This window comes from Oncorhynchus masou, chromosome 12, assembly GCF_036934945.1.
Source record: "Oncorhynchus masou masou isolate Uvic2021 chromosome 12, UVic_Omas_1.1, whole genome shotgun sequence".
Lineage (NCBI taxonomy): Eukaryota > Metazoa > Chordata > Actinopteri > Salmoniformes > Salmonidae > Oncorhynchus > Oncorhynchus masou.
In genome coordinates this window covers 50,400,533-50,413,871 of record NC_088223.1, presented here as the reverse complement: position 1 = coordinate 50,413,871, position 13,339 = coordinate 50,400,533, and the positions used below count along the sequence as shown (strand labels likewise).

Sequence of the window (13,339 nt, the reverse complement as noted above, 5' to 3'; positions counted from 1 at the left end):
AGCCCAGGCGTTGTGGTGAACTTGCGCATGTTTGTTTATTACATGGTTATTGTGCGTCACCGTGAGTTGTGTGATAGGCTGAAAATGAAACGTAATAGTCGGAGGAAGACGAGACAATAGTGATACTGTGTGAACTTACAGTGTGTTCTTAGAGGGCAAAGCTGTCCTATCTCGGTTAAGCTCCCACACTGGGAAGTGTAAAGTTACATTGCAACTGTCAGTATTTCCGCTGATACATCACTGTTACTGTGTGACCGACAGGAGGGCAGAATACTCCAACTGTGCTGTTAAACAAAATGTGCCCAGTGTAGTCCATGCCCTTAGAGATATAAAACAGGATATCAGCCTGGCAGGATAATACATTATGCAGGTACCTGGTAGTCCATGGAAACAAATGGCAACCCCAACAGAAAGGCACCAATGTTGGCCCACTGCTGTAAAGCACATTTAAAGTATCCATCAGTACTCTGTTGTTAGGGACGGTTACACTGGGGATCATATGTATTAAAGCCAAGGCAAACACAGCCATTATTCAATAAAGACTCCTACTTATCTGGCTGAAGGCAGGAGGAAAATGGGTCTGTAGGAGAAAGACATGATTAAAGGAAAAGGAGGCAGAGAAAGGATTCACCTATTACAAAAACAAGGTAAGATGGGGGAAAAAAAGATCAATCTGCTGTTTCCTTGCTCCCCAGTGCCTCTTGCTTATCGTGTCACATTGACCAGACCTGAGATTTACGTGGGTGCAATCGGTCAGTGAGCGACGCATCAGGCAACGTGTAGATCTGGAGATGTTTAGCAGCTGTCTGGGTGTCCATCCATCACACCACTCTGTGTTGGGCCCAGGCACCACACCTGTCACACTCGGATGACCCACTGACTCGTGAGCGGGGCCTGTGCTGGTAAACACTGAAGCACACTCATTTATTTCAATTCACACTGTCTGTCTCTGCAGGCTTTCCTCCTGGGAGAGCGACTCATGCTGATTTGGTATAGTATACGCACAGAGAATTCCATCCCTATGCCGCATTGCAAAAAAATGCTTGTGCCCTCGCCTTAGGCTGCCTCTGCTATAGCAGCTTGTCTCGAGTGTTTTCCTGCCTATATGTAGATCCTCCATAGCACATCGATGTCAACGCTCATTGATCCCATGTGTGGCTCTCAGATCCTGGCTAAGATGTCGTAGCCCCAGGCTCACCCCAGCTGTTTTGGTACAGAGCTCTGAGGGGATGTGTGGGGGGATGAGGGTTATTTGGCCCTCTGCCTGTTCTCTCCCCCTTTGTCTGGAGGCTTGATAACATCCCACACTGTCCCATGCCAACTTCTCATTAGGAATAGTGAGGGAGAGATGTTTGCTTGTGAAAATACAGTGAGCTCCAAAAGTATTGGGACAGTGACACATTTTTTGTTGTTGTTTTGGATATGTACTCCAGCACTTTGGATTTGAAATGATACAATGACTATGAGGTCAAAGTGCAGACTGTCAGCTTTAATTTGAGGTTATTGTGATCCATATCGGATGAACTGTTTAGAAATGATAGCACTTTTTGTACATAGTCCCTCTGTCACACCCTGACCTTAGAGCTTTTTATGTCTCTATTTTGGTTTGGTCAGGGTGTGATTTGGGTGGGCATTCTATGTTCTTTTTTCTATGTTTTTGTATTTCTTTGTTTTGGCCGGGTATGGTTCTCAATCAGGGACAGCTGTCTATCGTTGTCTCTGATTGGGAAATGTACTTAGGTAGCTTTTTCCCACATGGTTTTTGTGGCTAGTTGTTTTCTGTTTAGTGTTTTGCACCTAACCGTACTGTTTCGGTTTCGTTTATTCACTTTGTCATTTTGTTTCAGTGTTCTGTTTAATAAAAAAGTCATGAACACTTACCACGCTGCTCTTTGGTCCGATTCCTCCTCTTCAGAAGACGACACCCGTTACACTCTCTATTTTAGGGGACCAGAAGTATTGGTTTAAATTGACTTACAGTTGAAGTGGGAAGTTTACATACACTTATGTTGGAGTCATGAAAACTAGTTTTTCAACCACTCCACACATTTCTTGTTAACAAACGATAGTTTTGGCAAGGCGGTTAGGACATCTACGTTGTGCGTGACACAAGTCATTTTTTCCAACAGTTGTTTTCAGACAGATTATTTCACTTATAATTCACTGTATCAAAATTCCAGTGGGTCAGACGTTTACATACACTAAGTTGACTGTGCCTTTAAACAGCTTGTACAATTCCAGAAAACAGTGTAAGGGCTTTAGAAGCTTCTGATAGGTTAATTGACATAATTTGAGTTAATTGGAGGTGTACCTGTGGATGTATTTCAAGGCCTACCTTCAAACTCATTGCCTCTACTTGACATCATGGGAAGATCAAAAGAAATCAGCCAAGCCCTCAGAAAAAATGGTAAACCTCCACAAGACTGGTTCATCCTTGGGAGCAATTTCCAAACACCTGAAGGTACAACGTTCATCTGTACAAAAAATAGTATGCAAGTATAAACACCATGGGACCACGCAGCCATCATACCGCTCAGGAAGGAGACGGGTTCTGTCTCCTAGAGATGAACGTACTTTGGTACAAAAAGTGCAAATCAATCTCAGAACAACAGCAAAGGACCTTTGTTAAAATTCTGGAAGAAACCGGTACAAAAGTATCTATATCCACAGCAAAAAGTCCTATATCGACATAAACTGAAAGGCTGCTCAGCAAGGAAGAAGCCACTGCTCCAAAACCGCCAAAAAAAGCCAGACTATGGTTTGCACATGGGGACAATGATCATAATTTTTGGAGAAATGTCCTCTGGTCTGATGAAACAAAAATAGAACTGTTTGGCCATAATGACCATCGTTATGTTTGGAGGAAAAAGAGGGAGGCTTGCAAGCTGAAGAACACCATCCCAATCGTGAAGCACATGGGTGGCAGCATCATGTTGTGGGAGTGATTTGCTGTAGGAGGGACTGGTGGACTTCACAAAATAGATGGCATCATGAGGATGGAAAATGTTGTTATGTTGAAGCGAAATCTCAAGACATCAGTCGGGAAGTTCAAGCCTGGTCGCAAATGGACAACGTCAACAAAAATTCACTGTCCCAATACTTTTGGAGCTCAGTGTATAACACAATCGTGACTTAATGAGCATGGAAAAATGACAAATGACAGAGTCATTAAAAAAACACAGTAGCAAAATCATTGTTTTGATGGACTTATTCTGCTTCTAGGAGCTGGGCACGGTTCTGCTTTTTTTAGAGGATGAAATTACACTTGACACGACGTGTTGGAGGATGCTTCTAAGGAGATCTCTGCAATTCAAAAAAAAAATCTTGTTGTGGAAAAACACCACGGAATGTATTTCCAAACAATTCCTTTTCAGAATGCCTGTTCACGTAGTTGGGCAATTAGCATATCCTGAATTCGGTGCTGAAGTGGACATTTTGAGAGCTGTGCAATTTTGGTTGAGTTTCACTGCGAGAACTACTGCATTGATCTCTGATACCTGCAAATCATAGCTATTTTCTGTTGTGGTGATTGTGCATTAGTGTGTATATATATATATATATATATATATATATATATATATATATATATATATATATATATATATATATATATATATATATATATATATTTTGACAGTAATTGTCATTATTTTCTCGACCACTCCCAGTGTGCACTACTTCACAGCTATGCTTCAGTGTGAGTAAGAAAGCGGAGTTATTCTGCAAGATGTGCTACAGTAGTCTTTTTGTAAACGTTTGTTCACACATTTGAAGTTTCTCTGAGTTATTCCGTAAAGGGGCTTGACCTATCTTTACTGGTGTGTGATCATGAATCACATTAAGGGTGGTTTGCCAGGTCGCAGTTGCAAACAAGAACTTGTTCTCAACGAGCCTACCTGGTTACATAAAGGTGAAATAAAATAAAAGGCCATATCATTGCATTGAACATGACCATTTTGTTTTAGGGCTAGACTGATGATATTGTTACTGAGAATCAGGGAGAAGATGTTGTTGTGGGGTTAAGTGCCATGCTCAAGGGCAGAACTGCAGATTTATTTCCACCTTGGGTTTTGAACCAGCGACTTCTCGGTTACTGGCCCGACGCTCTTAACCGCTGGGCTAGATGTGACAAATACAGCTGTAGAATGAGAGTGTTTTCTTTCTTCCACATAAAAGGCCAACTACTGGGCTTGGTTATGCCTAGCCTGGTTTGTTTTGTCGGTGGTTTAATTCCACTTGGTGAGTCATTGTAATCTTGGTTCTCCCTGTATTACATTCTGAGTGATTCCTCATGAAACCAGGAAAAAAATATATATATTGGGATTTTCTCAAAATGTAATCACTAGAATGGCCTTTTGGGGGAAGGATTGTTGACACATTTGCCATTTTGTATCTAAAAGCATAATAATTGATCAAAGTTGGCATATTTATCACATATTTATTACACCTAGGAATCCTTTTAAAGAGCGACTGAACGCACCAGGTCCGCACTAACTGGTGGCGCCACACCTCTCAAGTGTGCACATAATGGGATTGTATGAGCTCTCCTAGCTGTGCCGTTGATGAACTAGAGAAAGCACTCTTGTAGTTGTTTTCTGTGGAACACAGCCCTGCATCCCCGCCTTCACACAATTACTGTTGTCGTTGACAAAATCCAAATACAGACCATTTTTATAAATCGCAGTCTGAGTCAGGGGGGCATCGTTTGAAAGCTTGATCTATTGCCAACAGGACTAGCAAAGTTATGAAATACGATCTTACAGTGTTAGGCTTTCACAGGTCAAATTCAAAGAACCAGATCGTAATTTTGATCCCATTCTTGAACTTTGATAGGCCCGTAGAGTATATTATATTGAAAAATTAGCCAATCACTGAACACAATCAGTGCTTTTTATAGACAGGCTTTTATTTCCCTCATACTTTTGCTCAGTGAAATGTTGAAAAGACTACCACACCGTTTGACCAGTATAAGCATTTGTAATAGCAAATCACACGCAGGCAGCCTTTGCAAGTCTGAGCTATCATACACATTCTATGGATTACATTACATTTTGTGAAAATTCTACTGCCAATGTTTTCAATGGAGATTTGCTGTGTGCTCAATTTTCTACACATGTCGGCGACAGGTGTGGCTGAAATAGCCAAATCCACTCATTTAAAGAGGTGTGTGTGTGTGTGTACTTTTTAAATATGCGTAGACATGGACACAGACTAATGTGCAATCCCTGGTTTCTTTATCGTCTGCCACAAAACAGTTAAGCAACAAACATCTTATTGCACATCTATGTGGCATTATTTCATAGCAGCATAATCCTTTTAATTTTTTAAAACATTTTTTAAACGTTCTGTACAAATTGTACCCATGTGGAAAAACAAACTAATTCTCTTGATGTTTTAATTGAATCGTGACGTTCACAGATGCATTTAACATAAGTAAACAATCTGGCTGTTTACAGGACCTGTTTACCGGCTCCTCTAAGATTTGGCATCTGGTGATTTTTTTTTTGTTAAGCAGTGCCAAGTCTAGTTTCTAAATTTAAACTTCACACTTCAATATTCTCCCGAGACACGTTATGTCAGTCCACCCAGTGCCTGTCGTGTTTACACAGATACCATGTTGGACCAAGGGCCTCATTTTGAGAATTCAAAAAATGTGTCAATGATACCAAAAACACTTCTTGTGTGTGTAACTTGCGACGCCTGCAATGGTATCACAAGCTGAGCTCATTTGAATTAAGTACTGTGATGAGTATTTTGAAATGCTATGGTCAGTTTTTTTTCTCTGTCAAAACGTCACCCCTAGTTTGTACACAGCCCTACACCTACAAGCCCAAGAGGTATGAAGATGATCTGGTAGCTAGTGGTAACTGTGACCTGAACTGTGAACATCCTGTATTTACACAGTGACTTTATTGAAGTAGATGAAGGTTACACTGTATCCTGGGAAACTGAATAGGAGCTGTATTGTAGCAGGCAAAAAAAACAGTCATGTGTATGAGTGTGATGCCAGGAGAGGCTGGAGAGCATTAGTTGGAGTCACGTGATTGGGATGCTAACCGATTCAGAAGGCCAGTGCTGTTTTGGCTGTTCGCACCTGGATCTCCTGTCTTGTCCTGGCCATTGCTTTGCACAGACATGCCCAGTGTTCACTCATTTAACACATGCAGAGCAGACTGCAGACCTCCTTAACAATGCAAATCTCTCCTGGCTCGCATATGGCAGAGAGTTCGCAGCATCAGCAGTAGAGAGGAACAGATCATCTCTTATCACCACTACCCTCTTGTCTCTCCTTACACATGTATGGCCGTGCTGTTCCTGTGCACCATAGTTCCAGATGACTGTGCACCATAGTTCCAGATGACTTTTAAGTATTGCCGTTTAAATACAAGGCTGTAGTGTTGATGCATCAGGGAGGGAGCAGTTCTTCTTCAATGTTCCATAACGGGAGGAGTGTGAGTCCATTGCGGTGGAAGGTCTGGATTTATCTCTAAGCCAGCAGTACATGAGTAAGCATTTCGTTAGGAATAGGAGAAAAAGTTATCGGCTACTCTGATTTTTAGACATTTTAAACTGGATTATTTTCTTTTTGAAGTATTCTGTTGATTTGAGTGTTCTGTGGGTGTGTGATTTATTGTTTGAAAGGTTGTAAATGGTCTAAGACCTGATTTTACATTTGCTACCGCCTGTATCAATGTTAAGTGGGGGTTGATGTTTAAGTGGGGGGTTGATATAAGACGGGGTGAGGTAAAAACGTGTGGGCGGTGGGCTTACTCGTGAATTGATCATTACTTTGATAAGCTTGCATGAACACGCAGAGGCGTTTCACAATTGAGGCTATGGAATTCTTCACTGGCAATTTGAATCCGATGGATGAATGACATTCATTGTCATCTCTGCAGGTGGTAGTGTATGCATGTCTTGTTTCTCCACAAGGAAAGAAAATATGGAACTATATTCTCGAGGGGAATGTCCGAAATATGTGAAGAGGTATTAAAGCTACATTGTCTGTAGAAATATGCCATGTAGACAAATGGTTTGTCTGTAGGAACTGTCTTTAACCAGGACTCCAATACCTGGTAAGTAGGCCTCCGAGTCCTATTCACTGTCCTCAGTGTTTGTTGGGTGCCCTGACTTTCCCCTTCAAAAGAAGCCAACTCTTTCTATAATGTCAACTCCAGCCAAAAGACACTATCTGATGTTCCCCTCCAGAATACGGTGTCAGAAGATTGTCATCGGGTGTTTATGTTAAAAGTGGCCCGGCTTGGTCCTAGGGCCGTGCAGATTTCAAACTGATACTTAATGTTTTAATGTGCAGATTGTTATTCACACTGAAAGGAATTGCTGGTATCAATTCAACTCCAACATCACAAGCCATTTATTTCTAGTGTTATGCCATAACGGCTAGCCGATTCCAAGGTTGAGCAGACAGCGAGAGGAGGGCTGAGTCCTCAACACCACCCACTTCTCTTTACACGGTACAGTTCTGTCTACTCCGCTTCCTCTGGTAATGTCCTCTCACCCAAAGCACCATAAAATCCCATAGAGAATGAGCACACCACTGTGTGTACCCACCGAGAGCATCTCACTGAGTCTGTGTCTGTTCTGCGTGGCCAACTGAGACCATACATATGTGTATTCACTGGTTATTCATTCATTCATACATACAGTGCTGTGCATGTTAAACTGTATTGGAAATGGAAGGACAAAATGGGCAATAGATGTGTTAGTTCTCCTCTTTTTAACCAATTCTGCCAATTCTGCTCTGTGGCTCCCATCTCTGTATTTGTGTTTTGGAAATGGTTGCCTGGGTATTCATTGGTATCGAGTAGCAGAGCATAGACGTTGTCCACAAATGAAAAGCTGCCCATCTGGAGGACATGATGAACAGCCAGAGATAACAGGGGAAGCGTAGGCAGGGTGTGATGACACCCTTGGCAGGTTGGAGAGAAGTCGGAGAACCCGGGGTGAGAAGGTTGTGTGTGGAGATGAGCAATGAGGGCCACACAAGAGTGTCAATTGAAAGTGAAGGCCATACAGGGATTTATTCATTTGCAACCATAATTGGCAACATGGGTTTTTTTTTCTTCTCCCTTGGGCCTTTGAGTTTTATGGGGTTGCGAGGATCATAAATCAAGGCCCTGGTCTATGGCCAGCCGAAGGATAGCCTGTCGAGCTTTTCCAGGAAGTATCACTTTCTGCCGCTGATGGATGGTGACATTCCAGGGTAGAGAGAAATGATGGGACAATCTCTTCTCCCGGATCCCTCCATCATTTACCATAATCACTTTCAAAATATTCCTCAACATATCATCTACCGTATGGTGTCATTTTAAAAATGGATTGTTTCATTACAACTTTTTCCAACGGTCAGCGAGCATTTTCCTTTTTAAAAGGCGCTCGACATCCTTTTAAACACAGGGGCCAACACCAAGGCGGGTTGACTTTTGCATCTTTTAAAGTGAAGATGCACTGTTCGTGTTATGCCACTGTGTCCTACATTGCAACACAGTCCCCGGTGAAAGGCATTGTGTGTGGCTGTCACTGGACGTAAGTGTCAGTTGCACATACATTTCAGAGGGCTGAGTGATTTTCCTTTGTGAGAACAGTAATGTCTCTAGCCGAGAGGCTGGTAACTTGACATGTATTGTTGCTTCGCTATTGATTCGAAGCTAAAACCTGAATAGACGCAAAACCAAAGCTTTCCTTCAGCCAGGCTCTGCAGTGGGCTTGTTATCAGTCAAAGCCTAATCTTCTTCTCTGTTCCACAACTGCCTGCCCACATGACACCCGTTTTATTTATTTAACCTTTATTTGACCTTTATTTGACCTTTTATTTAACTTTTTATTTAACCAGGAATGGCTCATTGAGATTTAAAATCTCTTTTTCAAGAGCCATGACAAAACTTACACACAAACAACATGGAAAAACTACAAGTAATCTAGTAAAAAACATAGTATTCACAAGTGTTTAACAAAATCAAAAACTGCATTGACAGGTCAGGGAATCAGTCTCAAGAACATACATCGGGTGATTTTAAAAATACCAATCGGGACAAGTTCTTCCAGTTTAAAAGTATTTTGTAAGGCGTTCCAAGACGATGGCGCAGAGGACATAAAAGCCCTTTTACCAAATTCAGTTCGGACATTTGGAACAGTTAACAGGATAAAGTCCAGCGAACGAAGAGAGTACCCACCACATTTCTGAACAATAAAAATGCCCAAATAAAAAGGTAGTAAACCCAAAATGTCATATAATATGGATAGTCCTAGCCTACATTACGTTTTAAGGCAGTAATGACTTACCTCACAGATCTGTTAACCACAGGAGGTTGGTGGCACCTTAACTGGGGAGGAGTAATGACAGGAGGGGAATCCTCTGGAAAGGTATCAACAACATCAAACGCATGATTTCCATGTGTTTGATTGCATTAGCTCAGTTCCAGCCGTTTGTCATGAGTCGACCTTCCCCCGGCAGCCTCCACTGGCGTTAACCTTGTCTAGCCCACACCCATTCCCAGCTTGAATCTTTGATTATGTTTTTCCATGTTGAATGAGGGCAGCATCATCTGGAGATCAGACACCATAATGTTCTATGCACTGTGCATGAATCAAAGAGCATAGCAGTGTAGTCTGTCGTTTGGAAGCAGACGGAGCTCTTCTAGTTCTAGTACGAGTGTCTGGCCCATGTGGAGCTGCAGAGGGTGGTGATGCACAGCGGCACTGAGCCACCCTCAGCAGAGAGCCATTTGGTCTCAGTGGGGAAGGCAGAGAGTTCATGTTCCCACAAACCCTCTGAGCTGCCTGTGGGCCCCCAACACAATATGGCAGATAAGATGAGCCAGCAGGATGGGAGCTAACCTCCCACAGCGCATGCTGATGATTCCCTCCACCCTCCCCAACCACAACACGGTTATTATCAGACACTGGGTGGAATGGACAACGTGATCGTTATGAAGGACTGTACAGGGCAAGTGGGAAAGGTAAGCTAAATCATATTCGGAGACTCGACGAAGGAAGAGAGAGGAAGCTACTATGTATTTTTTTACAATGGACTTGATTTGGAATCAGTGGGATGTGAATTAGTGTGTGTTTTTTTTTTGTTGCCACATTCCATAAGTGTACTTCACACTACAGAAGTGTACTCCACTCTGCCTGATTTCACACTGCAGTATGGAAGAAGCGTTTGCCATGAAGGGTAACACCTGTTAGAAAGATAAACAGATCACTTGGTGTAAGGATTGTCTTTGTAATCAAACTCAAAGCGTCGTGGTATAGAGGACTTACAAGTAACAACATGGCCTACTAATGTGCCCCCCCCCCGCAGTGCATCAGCGATCTGTTGAAGCCACTCCAGTTAACTTAACTCTCTCTGAACACTTCAGGCTTCGCACACACACACTCCAGATCAATTACAAGACTACTCAGTGAAGGGGGTATTTCCCATCAAAAAGGACCCATGAGTACCAACATTTTCCAACCCCCCCCCCCCCCCCAAATAAGGCATACAGTAAGTAAAAATGTTGATCTCTGGGCAAACAGATGGAAAAGGGGGTCTTAGGAAACATCTACTGGTCGTAGCAAGTATCGGAAATGTAATGTTGAAGTTCTGACCCCTAATATCAACACATTCCATGGGTCATGTTTTTATACGGAACCCCCCCCCCCCCGAAAACATCAAGATTAGGAAAAGTTATGCATCACACCTGAGAGTTTGTCAAGGCACACCCAGTGAACTCTCCTCTGCTGTGCTGTACTGTGCTGTGCTCTGTGCTGTACTGTGCTGCGCTGTGATGTCCAACCTTGTGAAATGACATTCATAGCCATTATTATGCATTTCTGTATAGTACAGATCAGGGACCCATGATGTCATTCTGTTACCTCAATTCCGTTAGCGGGTGTAAATCGACTTCACTTACTGTAGTTAAATAACCAAAATATTATTTTTTTTACAGTCAATGTGTCTTATCATAGCTGACACCCCATTCTTTCAGCGGACCTCGTGGAATCTTAATTTGGAGCAGAAATTTAAGTTGTCACGAAAAAAATCTAAGGGACATTTTTACCATAATTCCTTTACCAAAGTTACACTGTTCCACTTGTTTTTGGAAAATGTTAGTGGAAATTGTTAAAAGTAGTCTTTGTGCAAATAGTTGTATGACTAATTAAACTTTTGTAATCAATGTTTTTTTGTTTGGCATACATTTACTGTGAAATGTCCCTTAAATTGGCTTTGCACTCCTCCAGAGGAAATAGTGTCCCATTGAACTCCTAACCCCTCTCCACAGTTATCTAGGGCTACTGCAAGGCCAGTCAGAACACCATGAATAATGGACTCATCAGCCTCTCACTGGGGTGTCCTTCCATTCACTGAAGAGGATGGGCTACTGCTGTATGCTGCTGTGTGGTTAGACACTTCATCAACATTAGTGATGGAGGAATTGGAATTCATGTCTGTTTTTTAAAGTTATTATGGTGGATTAGATGTTTGTCATTCCTATACAGTGTGAACTACACAGGGATGAGCTGAACAGTTTATGGGGGGAGCTGAACAGTTTATGGGGGGGGAGCTGAGCAGTTTACGGGGGGAGCTGAGCAGTTTACGGGGGAGCTGAACAGTTTACGGGGCGAGCTGAACAGTTTACGGGGGAGCTGAACAGTTTAGGGGGAGCTGAACAGTTTACGGGGGAGCTGAACAGTTTACAGGGGGGAGCTGAGCAGTTTACGGGGGGGAGCTGAACAGTTTACGGGGGGAGCTGAACAGTTTACGGGGGGGAGCTGAACAGTTTACGGGGGGGAGCCGAATAGTTTACGGGGGGGGGTAAACTGTACAGTTTTTGGGGGGGAGCTGTACAGTTTTTGGGGAGGAGCTGTACAGTTTTTTGGTGGGGGAGCTGTACAGTTTACGGGGGTGACAGTGACTGGTGTTATTCTGTATACTGTACAGTTCACCCCTGGTATACTGCATGTTGTGAAATGACTTGGCACTGACGTAAATGCTCACGCTTAACCAGAACCCATACTGTAGCCAACAGAATCTGGAGCACACGCAAATGTATTTGAGTAGGAAATGTAAGTAGCAAATTTAATGTAAATTTGAGTAGCAAATGTATTACAGTAGGACTGTCTAGTGAGCTGTACTGCACGTATTCCATGGTCACTTAGCTCGAGTCACCAGTACACAGTGGATCCAGATGTACCGTGTCTTTTTTGCATGCCTCAACGCTGTATGGGGTCTTCTGCTGATGAACAAACATATTTGTATACAGCGCCTTTAAAAGTGTTGCAACGGTTTATCTCGGAGCGGAACTGAAGGGAACTAATCAAATGAAGTCCGCTAAAAGCAAGGATGAAGCATGGCCACTGCTTTACCATTCATTGACTAAGAATGTAGTTGTACAGTAGGTGACTTAGGTCGTTAGACCCTACAGCGTTCGGTCTCCATTTAAATGCATGGCTGTACAACACATCCTTGATTCATTTGTCCTAACGTACCATAGACATGATTGTTTCTAGTACAACACTGTTTTCCCATTGAGAAAGAACTGCTCTGTTCAACCCTGGGGGCTCCCCCAACATGACAGAGGACACATCCTGCCAATAAGCAATAGGCTGGCTGATGTATGGACTGGACTGTAGCTGATGCCAATCTCTCTCTCTCTGTCTCTGCCCAGGCCTCTGCTTCTCTCCTCTTCTCTCACTGTCAGATGCCATATAGTGGTGTCCGTTTAGAATGTGAACAGCAGATGACAGTGGTCATTACAGTTTTTCTCAATTGCTAAAACACAATTTCTGAAACCTTGCTCCATTTCCTGAAAACATTAAGCACAAAACCTCATCTTCAAGGACTATTTACATAACCTCTGCCTCTTCTTGCAAAATGAAACATTCGCCTCAAAACAGTTTTACCTGTGTTCAAAATCAAACACTGCTCTCAAATCATAAACAAAGTGATCAAAATGATATTCACTCTTAAACAGTCAGCAAACAATACACCGAAAAATCGAAAACACATTGTTCAAAACACAATTCCGTCATTGTCTTTTGATGAACGAAAACATGTTCTATCATAGTAGCTCAAAATTGATCAGAAATTACTACTCTGCTTCAATTTTGTTTTCTGTTCTTCCTCCTCCTTGTACCCCTATTTTTACAGTACTGTACCCTGCATCTCACAAACTTGTCCCTTGTCTCTGTGATACTGTAATTCTTGTTCTTTGTTGATATGAACCTGCAACCAGTCAAAATCGATTGAGCAGTCAGTACTGTTAATAAATGGAAAGCACAATGTTCAGGGCCATACAATTTGCCCATTGTACAGTATACAGCCTACAATGCACTG

General features: G+C 42.5%; 1 pseudogene; it reads left to right on the top strand.

The window, feature by feature from the left end:
- LOC135549347 (RAS guanyl-releasing protein 2-A-like) overlaps positions 1-1,186 on the top strand; it is a 36,089-nt pseudogene extending 34,903 nt beyond the window's left edge.
- The last annotated feature ends 12,153 nt before the right edge of the window (positions 1,187-13,339 follow it).